The sequence below is a fragment of the Myxocyprinus asiaticus genome, chromosome 8 (genome assembly GCF_019703515.2).
Source record: "Myxocyprinus asiaticus isolate MX2 ecotype Aquarium Trade chromosome 8, UBuf_Myxa_2, whole genome shotgun sequence".
Taxonomy (NCBI): Eukaryota; Metazoa; Chordata; class Actinopteri; order Cypriniformes; family Catostomidae; genus Myxocyprinus; species Myxocyprinus asiaticus.
This window is the reverse complement of record NC_059351.1, coordinates 2,918,813-2,929,895: the sequence shown is the minus strand read 5'-3', so window position 1 is coordinate 2,929,895 and position 11,083 is coordinate 2,918,813.

Below are 11,083 nucleotides of genomic sequence, written 5' to 3'. Positions count from 1 at the left end.
GGAGGACGAATCCCAGTTGCCTCCGCGTCTGAGACCGTCAATCCGCGCATCTTATCATGTGGCTTGTTGAGTGGGTTACCGCGGAGACATAGCATGTGTGGAGGCTTCACGCTATTCTCCGCGTCATCCATGCACAACTCACCACGCACCCCACCAAGAGCAAGAACCACATTATAGGGACCACGAGGAGGTTACCCCATGTGACTCTACCCTCCCTAGCAACCGGGCCAATTTGGTTGCTTAGGAGACCTAGCTGGAGTCACTCAGCACGCCCTGGATTAGAACTCGTGACACCAGGTGTGGTAATGTAAAATGTTTTCTAATTTAACGCAGCCCCCTTAAATTCTTTTGGCCAGTTCATGAATAATTTATTTGATTTTATATTATTTATTTGAAAGAATCAAAAGAACAATTTCATGTCAATCCATGTATTTTTCATCTGGTCGAGGTTTATAAGGGTTTTGAAAAGTAATTAGTAATAAGAAATGCAATTACTTTTCAGACAGAGTAATTAGTACAGTAATCTACTTACACTGTAGAAGATGTAATTAGTAGTTAGTAATTAATTAGATGTAATTAGTAGTTGTAATTTACCCAACACTGATTGTCTGTCATCTAGATTCTAGAGAACTCTTGTACTGGCCTCAAATTAAACTCTTCATGTCAACCTCACCTGAATGATCACACTATTGATAAGACATTTACAATGTGCTCGTGAACCATCTCTTATGTAAGTGTAAAAAACACAATAAAAACACTGTTTGCCATGCTTAATGATCATCACTGAAGCTGATTGTAAATGGTTGCTAATTTAATCCCATTAGACTGGCAGTGGCACAGAAATACAGTCAGCTTCAGAAGTCACATTCTGTCAGCAATGATAAATAAACCTCTGAATTCACCATTTCTTGACTTCATAGAGCTCTATGCATTTAACTATGATGAATCGGGAATACTATATACATTATATGTGTTCAACCGTGGGCATTTCAGTACACTAACACCGAACAAATGCGTGCCCCTTCCCCTTCTACACAAGTGTGACCCATATACACACACCCACACATGCATGCTTGTGCCACTTTCTTACAAGTGAAGTCCAACTGTTCAGAAAGAGGAAAGAGGGAACAGATGGAGTTAATGCCCAGCTGGGCATCCATGCCAGGCACGGCCTTACACGGACACATGCACATGCATAGAGCATGTCTGTTTTGCAATTCAGTATAGTGTTCAAACTTTGATGCATATTCAATTGATTTTTATATTCTCCTGCTCCATTTTTGATCAATATACTGTGAGGTCATACATCAAAGCATTGATTAACATGCTACAGTATCTCTGATTTGTAAGTGTCCATCTCAGCTAAGAACAGTGTTGGGTGTAATCCCATTACAAAGTAATTAGTTACTGTAATGAAATTATGTTTAGCCAACAAAAAGTAGTGGAACACATTACATTTTATATTCTTGTAATCAGATCACAGTTACTGACTTCCTATGGTCTTTGGTCATTTTTGACTGGAATCACTTTTGCTAATTGAATAAAAATGGTTTCCATTATATGAGCGGTACAAGACTTTTCCTCCACTTGCCATTTGAACATACAAAAATAACATTTGGGCATGATTCGATAAGTCTAAGTGGTCATAAAAAAAATTAAAAAGTAACACCTTTGGTCTTCGCTGTCAAAATTGACCGAACATTGAAAATGAATGGGAAAGACCATAACACAGAGCAATTTTTTTTTTTTTTTTTTGATCTGTCAAATACAATCAATAAATCAGCCACAATGCAGAAAAAACACACACAGGAATTAAAGGGTGAGACTATAAATCACCCAGAGTGCAAAACACACACCCACTTACACACGCTTACACACACACACACACACACACACACACACACACACAAATGAACTGGTGAGACTATAACACGGAGCATTTTTTTTTTTATTATTGGTCAAATAAAACCAAAAATTAGCCAAAATGCTAAACACATGCACTCAGAAATGAGAGGGAGAGACAATAACATACCCACGCCCATGCAGAACACGCACACATGCAAACGCACACACACACACATTTTATATTCACAGTTTTGCAATTAATTTCTGTTAACTGCAAAAACTGACATTTCAAGTCAATTTTAAAATGCTAAACTCTGACAAATAATAGTTTGATAATGTCTGAATATGCATAACTTGTGATAAAATATAAAATTAGGTTACATCATGCAATCAGACTATACACAGTATGTGGCTGCATAGATCACTGTAGCCATCTACTGGCTATTATTGTAACGACATGATTTTCAAGTTATGTTATTTATATTTTGTTCATTACGTGGCAGCAATCTGCCTCTCATATATGTCACATTCTCATATTTTTTCATGTTTCAACTGATAGAAGTGTAGGTTTTTTACTGTACTAAAGTTTCATTAATTTGCTTATCTGCATATGCAAATTAATGGTAAAATTGAGAAATTTACTTGTACTGAAAATCAGATAAAAATAGCATAAAATCCAAAAAGAAGTGCATAACTGTATTGTTATTACTTCAGGCAAGAAGAAATGGTATCATCATCATCATCATCATCATAAAAGAAAAAAATGACAACTTAGCCTTTTCCTGACCAAAGGCAGGGCTCATTTATGAAGACCATAGGAGGGTTAATTAAGTTAATTACTTTTGAGTATTTAAGTACTTGGATTATGCATATTTCTAGAATAATATTATTTGTGCGATATATGATTAACTGTTATGTGTGCGACAACGAACAAGGAGAAAATACAGGCATTAATTTGAATTAGTTGAGCGGAAAAACTAAAGCTTTTCTGTAAAAATAAAATAATAATAAAAACTTTATTTTTATAGCAACTTTTAGCAGTTTAGCACAAAGTGCTTCACAAAGCAAAATCAAAATGGACTCAGTAAAACAAGCACAAAGAGCTTCACTTTCATTTTAGAAAGTAACTTAAACGTAAAGTGTGATTACCTATTAAGTAATCTGTAAAGTAATCTGATTACAATTTTAGAGAAATAATTAGGAATTTGTAGTGGATCACAAACTTTTTTAAGTAACTTACCCAACACTAACTGAGAATCACTCAGTCAATCCATTTTTGTTGCCGTTGTCAACTAATATACATCCCACACATTTACACACATATACTGTACACACAGTTAAATGAAAATGAATTAAAAGTAGTAATAAATGCAGTTTGTTATGTTGTGTATGCTATTTTATGCATGTTGCACAGTGTTGCAGTTATTGTCCAGTCGTAATCCTGTTCTTGTTTCACTGGTTGTCCTTTTGTCATGGCAGGTCTTGAAAGCTTGTCCTTGCGTTGTAACTTGTATCTGATTATAGTCTTTGTGGTGAGTTGTGAAGGAAAAGTAATCCATAATACTCCAGTGGTTTAATCCATGTCTTCTGAAGCAATATGATAGATGTGGTTGAGAAACAGATCAATATTTAAGTCCCTTTTTTATTACAAATTCTCCTCACTGCCCAGGTGGTGATATGATTGAAGAATGCGAATAGCCAAAAACACAAGAAGAAGAATGTGAGGGGGCCTGGGTAGCTCAGCGAGTATTGATGCTGACTACCACCCCTGGAGTCGTGAGTTTGAAGAAGAAAGTGAAAGTGGAGGTTAGTCATTTTAATATTGATCTTTTTCTCACTCACACCTGTCATATCGCTTCAGAAGTCATAGATTTAACCACTGGAGTCAACAAATTGATTACTTTTATGCTGCCTTTATGTGTTTTTTGGAGCTTCAAAGTTCTGGTCACCATTCACTTGCATTGTACAGACCTTCAGAGCCGAAATATTCTTCTAAAAATATTTGTTTGTGTTCTGCTGAAGAAAGGAAGTCATACTCGTCTGGGATGGCATGAATGAATGAATGAATGAATGAATGAATGAGAGAATTTTCATCTTTGGGTGAAATATTATTTTAAGTTTCTCTTGGCAGTGTTGACGGATGCTTAAATTGGGTTTCTAATATGATAAAATTCTCAATTATTATCTAAAAATTTTGCATTTGTTGTCAAACCATGTCTCATGATGTCTATTTGTGTTTTTGTTTGCTGTTTTTATGTTAGACTGAATAAATCGCAAATATTCTGTTCTCTCTCTCTCTCTCTCTCTCTCTGGTGTCTTTTTTTGCTTTAGGTAATATTTGCCATAGTAACTCCTCAGTTCTTAGAAGATTGGAATGAGCTCAGAGAACATCAAATAAATCAACAAGGAAATTAAATGTACCAAATATCTTTATATATGGAGGAGTTTTTTCCTTTTGATCATTTGTATTATTTTGCATTGGAAAAATATTTAAAAACAAGTTGCAGGTCTCTCATGATTTTGAGCTTAGCCCTTTGATTATAACAGCTTGTTGAAAATGACTACTAATGAATAGTTTAAATTGCAAAGTACTCTTTAAAGTGACAATAAAACAAATGGTTCATAATTTGCATTGAAAAGTACTGTGGATGATTTTTCTTCACATTACAGTAAACAGTCAGAAACTTATGGTTTATTTTTGATTTTGTTAGATGAGAACATGTAAGTGTTCAAGAGCTTTAGATGAGCACATTTGTGGATGTGTGTTTTCAATGAATACTTCTATCAATAAAAATATATTTTTTTAAACTTATGTTCAAAAAAGGAGTAATAAGATCTAACTGATAAAAAGATCTAATGCAATATCTTGTGATAATATATGCAATATGAGAGATCTTAGTGGGCCGCTCATTTTTGACCGGGAACACAAAATGTGTTAGCACAAAACGAGCACAGCACAAGGGTTAAGATACGTTTCGAGTGATCTGATCACATGTGCTCAGCGTTAAATACAGGCGTAAACGGGGTGCAAAATATTTTGTGATCGAATCACAAAAAACACATATGGAGGTTGTCAAAAACACATGTGACCACATTGCATTTGAGGTGTAAACAGTAATCTGGCCTGAATGCGTCCCAGGCAGCAGTGAAGCGCCACCCCTTATCTGTCAATCAACCACTGCTCTAAAACAAGTGTTTAAAACAAAACATTGCCTGTTACAAGCGGCTTTAAAAGGAATTAACTGTACAATCTGAAGATTTGAAAAGGCAAATACATAAACCTGCATGAGCACTTTACAGATCATCACAGCCTCAGCAAATTTACTCCAGTAAAATAATGGAGAATTCTGCCCGAAATGTTGCATTTATGCTTAGATTAAAAAAAGAATACTCTTGGGAGAAACAGCAATTTTATTCACGCTTTCTATGTGTTTTATGACTTTTTGACATTTACTATTATGCAGTAACACGCTGACATAGTGATTGATATACAGTATGTCATCATGAAATCAGAGACCGTGCCTTTGAAATTCCGAACAGAAGTGGACACAGGACATGCATTTAAGTGGCCAGGTGGAAAAAGTGGTGTGTCTCACCTGACCACATGTGATCGGATCACTCGAGACACATCTTAATACCAGGTGTAAACAGGGTTTTGATCTTATTACAGTACATGCTGTGCACTCTTTGTAATATCGTACTATCTTTAAAATGAATCATATGAGTTCCTGATGCAAAGAGCTCTTAACTTGGTGGCAACAGTGCCCCTCCTCCACAGCTACTGTGGTGAAAGGTCTGTGTGGGTGCATGGTGGGAGGTACGGACAAATTCATTGTTCCATTGACAGGCACATTTATTGTTGTGAAGGGCTGTTTCTATCTAAACATCACATTGCATTGTCCATAAATGTGGTTTCAGCACTACAGACATTAAGCGTTACATTGGAAATCTCACATATTTGATCGTGTAAAGATCAGTAGACTTCAGGCACAAAGTGTGGGTCATGACACAGCCAGTGTACAGGAAAGACATTTCACAGTGCAATTTCACAGCCATACATTTTGGGGGATAAAAGGAGGGATAGTCAAAAGAGGGAAAGGCAGAGAACAAAGAGAGGAGAGAAGTGTGTGTGAGTAAGAGAGAGCCATAATAGGTCATATGTGTGTTGACACATGTATAGAGCCACGATTTGTGTGATATCTTCATGGACAAAAACATCGATTCTCCCTCTGGACGAATTCTTTTGATCTCCAGTGCCTCCAGTTATCACCTTGGTAACCACAGCTGCAGCAATTAAAAAGTCTCCTTAGTTGCCCTAGTGTGTGTCAGTGTAAGTGTGTGTGTTACTTCAAGGTTATTGGGGAAAAACATCAAGGGGTTGGCATTACAATCACTCCTTTCCTTACTGCATTCAAGAAGAGAAAAGGGTGGGGTAAGTAAAAAGACGAGACAGTAAAAGGGGGATTTCATACTCAAAGATTAGAGGAATAATTTAAAACCAATATTGATTAATAGAATCATGAGATAGTCGTGAGACACAGTCTTATCTGAGGATTCAGTGGGAGGATTGTCTCTTGTTCTATTCTGATTCGACTCTTAACAGAAGTTCCTCAACACTCAAAAAGACTATTAACCTTAAAATGCTTAAAGGGGGTCAAATTGACCCAATAGGGCGTGATGCATGGAATACATACATGTATATATATATATATATATATATATATATATATATATATATATATATATATATATATATATAGCAACGTATTCCTTGATTTTCCATATTATCCTTGGAATATTTGTTTGTGAGCCTCAGCAATGTCATTTTTACATTTACTGGTCATAAGTTCAGAACATTTTTTTTTGTTTTTTGTATCACTAACCGACGTACATTAAAAGCGAACAAATAAACATTCATTAAATATTAAAACAGTTGTGTATGACCTAATTCTTAAATTACGGAGGATAAAGATATAAATAGGATGAATAAAAAAAAACAAAAAAAAACATTGAACCCAACAGGGGTAATTTTGACATCTATCCATTCGTGTTATTTGTTTTGCATCCTAGGGTTAAAACAGCATCTGCATTTCTACTGTTAAACAGAGTTATTACCCTTTGTATTGTAATACCTGACCTGTTTATTATTCCCTAACCGTGATGAGGTACCAAAGAAAGACCCCTTGTTTTGTGTGCAATTATTAATATTCATGTGGTTTGTCACAGGTTGCCCTGATTTGAGTATAACCATTGTTTGCCAAATATGCATGTATGCTTATGAGTGGGTGTCACTTAAAACCAAAGTGTGTAACTTTTCCTCTGTTAAAAAACACTTTCTCTTATCCCAGCTTAGTTTTCAGAGACACGTGTAAGGAAGCCATTTGTAGGTTAATATCACTGAAAACTGTAAATACGGAGCCTCTGTGGTGCTAAAAATATGAGTGGCCTGTCTAGCTCGAAATATCTGTTTGTTGTTGTAATAGGAAAGCTGTTTGAAAACGATATTTACGTTTGCGTTTTCTTTCGGTGGCCCTAGCGTCACAGAAATTACACACTTCAGCTTTAAATTTTAACAGTCTATTGCAAATCTTTAATGAAAATGTGTTTAATCTTTATATACATTTATAATTTGAGAAAAGCACAGATTTTGTACAAAATTTAAACTGGGAATATGATAAAATGACACATAAATCATATCTGTAGAGCTAAGAAGTTTGTTTAACAAATCCATCATGTGAATGATGGCTGATGATCATTTTGTTGTTCACAAACTTATTATTATTATTAAACATATTCATCAATATGACAAATAAAAATTGGGACTGATATAACTGATATGTTACAGGAGAAAGTGTATATAGCCCATCCCCATGTTAGTGTCACTTTTATGCAACATTCTAAACTGATTTTGATGATAACAGGAAGCTTTGATCATTTTGGTCCTTTTTTTTAAATCAAGAATAAACATTTACATTTCTTCCTTAAAGGTGCTGTAAGTGATTTTAATGTTCTAAAGCTTCCACATGACTGAGCCGTTGAATTAGCCACGCCCTCTCATTCCAAAACCCGCCCTCCAAAGGCAATTTTGAGACCAAAACCGAGCAAAAGAGCTGCATTGTTTGTTCCTGTGGCTGTCAAATTCAACAGTGGCACAATAGCGCCCTCCACTGTAAACATTATGCATCACAGCCTCAATGATCCACTTCAAATACAACACTATGAGAATGAGCTAAATGATTGATCAACATTTTGTTTGCTGTTTATAAAGTCTACAGCTGTCACAGTTACCGGTGAGATATCTCAGGACACTTATTTCATTAATATCTTTAAGGGAGTAGGACTTTTTTTGCATAATTTTCCATGACAAAATCGCTAACAGCACCTTTAAGCAGCTATAGACCATTTCAAGGATGTAAACAAGAATCATTACATGACAGTTACATTACAATATCATTACCGCGTCCTTTAAAAAAGGCTCTGAGCTCACATATTTTCTCAAAGAACATCAAACATTTACCTGAAGTGACAGTATCTAGATGTGTTGTTGATACTGAGTGTCTGCGCTAGAGAGGCGATGAAACTGTATCGTAGTATAGATGCTCATAATTATTTCCCTTAGCAGAAAGATCGATTATGTTGGATCACTCCTATTATAATTAATGAAGCCGTTCAATGAAGGTGTCTGCGTGACCTGTGGACCTGCGGACAAGGATTTCTTTTTTAATTATAAAAATACTTTTCTTCTGCGCCAGCTCCTATACTACTCCAGCTACTCTGAGAACTTATACTGCAGATATTGTTGACTTGTGTAACAAATTGCTTGTTATGTTCCACATTTGTAAGTCATTTTTGGATAAAAGCGTTTGCTAAATTACTAAGTAATGACTTGCGCAGCTTCATTCATTATAATAAGAGCGATCTATAGTCACTTTTAGATCTATCTCTCAAACTTAAAATTAGTTGGCATAAATGTTGTTCGCCTACCAGAGATAAGATGTGTGATACAGTTGTTAGTATTGCACGTATCCAGACATCTCGTTTCACTGCAACGGTTCAAGATATTGGAAAAACAAGGATTTGTGTGTGTGTTTGAGAGAGATAGCGATTGAGCTTGTGTGATTGCCTGCATCTGTCGCGACTCCCAAGCAGTAATTGACCTTATTCACGCTAGCGCCATCTTTGATTTTTAATGGGAATGACAACAAGGCTGTGAGGGATTGACTTACAGTCTCTTCGATGGCACGAAGGGTATCAAGCTGTATAAAGCTCCTCATGTTATCTGGAGTTCATTGTATACTGAATGTTCTTGGACAGATATTTTATCAATGTTTTATCCACGGAACGATACAAAAACAGTTTAAACCGCAGCACAGCCCATTGAAGAGACTAAAAATCAAAGATGCCGCTGGCATGAATAAGGTCTATGTAGTGTTAGTTAGCTTGCTGAAGATAATGTGAATTTTGGTCAAATACATTCTATTTTCTTTGTGTAAACAATAGCTGTCTGAGCACCCGAGTATTTCGCGGTAGCCAGTGCGCAAGAGCCGTTCACTGTAGAAACTGTTCTCTCCTCCGCCATGTTGATCACATCTCCTCACAACGTGGAATCTCCAGTTACAGGTAAGCGCTCTGAGTATATGTGATTACTCAGTCGGATGTGTCTCTCAGCTGTAATAAACCTTAATGCTGAAGCTGTTCCCAGGTGCAGTGTAGTTTTAGGAGAGGATAACATTAGAGCTAACATTAGCTGTTTGAATGGTTAGAACCATGTTACAATGTCAAGGATGGAAACTGCTTACTCTTAATAGCTGGGGAGCTTCCGATTTGTTCCAGTCAGGTTATAAACATGAGCACTTCAAAGAGGTTTTGTTTCTAAGTGAATTTATAAGTTCATTATCAGTAGTAAATCAATCATTAATGCCAACCTTAATTAATGTGAAAATGACAAAATAGGGCGTGGTTTCTCCAGAAGGGGGCAGAGTTACTCCAAAATGGGGTTACGCCAACTCCAAAAGGGGGTGACACCTCTACAGCGGTTAGGGAAACGTTTCAAGTAGGTATAGCTGCAGGCCTGGAGACCTCCAAATGAGGGCATAATCTCCAAAAGAGGGTGGAGTTACTCCAGAAGGGGGTTGCGCCAACTCCAAAAGGGGGCGTCACTTCCACTCACGGTTAAGGTTAGGGAAAGGGTTAGTTCAGGGGATCCCTATATCTTCAATGGCGGTTTGGAGCGATCAGACCTTTTTGGAGCAATGCCTGCAGCTATACGCTTCTCAAAGGGTTAGGAAAGGGCCTCCCAATATCTTTGCTGGCGATTTGGAGCTCCCACCCCTTTTTGGAGCTCTCTCTGCAGCTATACCCTTCTCAAAATTTGCACTATAAAAATGATAGCTTTAAGTAATCAATGCTGGCAAATGACCATGTTTTAAGCGGGATAATCCATGGCTAGGTGGCGTTAAATTATTTGAACACTCCGCTTCGTGTCGGGTGGTTCTTCACCTCCACGTTGTGCATTAAAATAGTTTAATGCACACCTAGCCATTGATTATCCCTTACAAATATGAATCTCAATCTGGTGTTATTTTCTTCTTGTTGCTTTTCATTATTTTAAATATTTTTAATTATCATTGGCATGGCAATTGGATGGATGGAATTTATTAGTATCATAGAACTCATTCTAGAAAACAAAATTATATAGGTAAACTCTATCTATCGACTGACCGACCGACCTACATAACTACCTACCTACCTACCTATCTATCATCTACAGTGTAAAAACAAAATGACACAGAATAAGCAGAAAGAGTAAAAAATATTTACTGTTAACTTTTAATGTTCAGAGAGTTTAGTTTTATATGGCTTTAACAAAAAACAAACAAACAAAAAAAAAAACAACTGTGCCAAAAGTGCAAACGTGAAAAAAAGGAAGTCAGAAGAATTTATTTTGTTTTAATATGAAAATGACAGATTCACAACCCATGAATTACATTTTTGCAAATCATTAAAATATTGCAAATAATTTTGCTTATGCTTGCAACTTGATTTACACTTTGACAAAACTTTTTGTATGCATGCATTTTTTTTATTGCAATTTGATTTACGCTTTCACAAATCTTTCTCTGCGCATGCAAATCATTTAGACACTTTTTTATCTTAATAAAAGGTTGGCAATTGATTCTTTCTTTCTCATCAGTCTCAAAGTAACATGTATAATACATATGCATTTTTTCATTGAGCA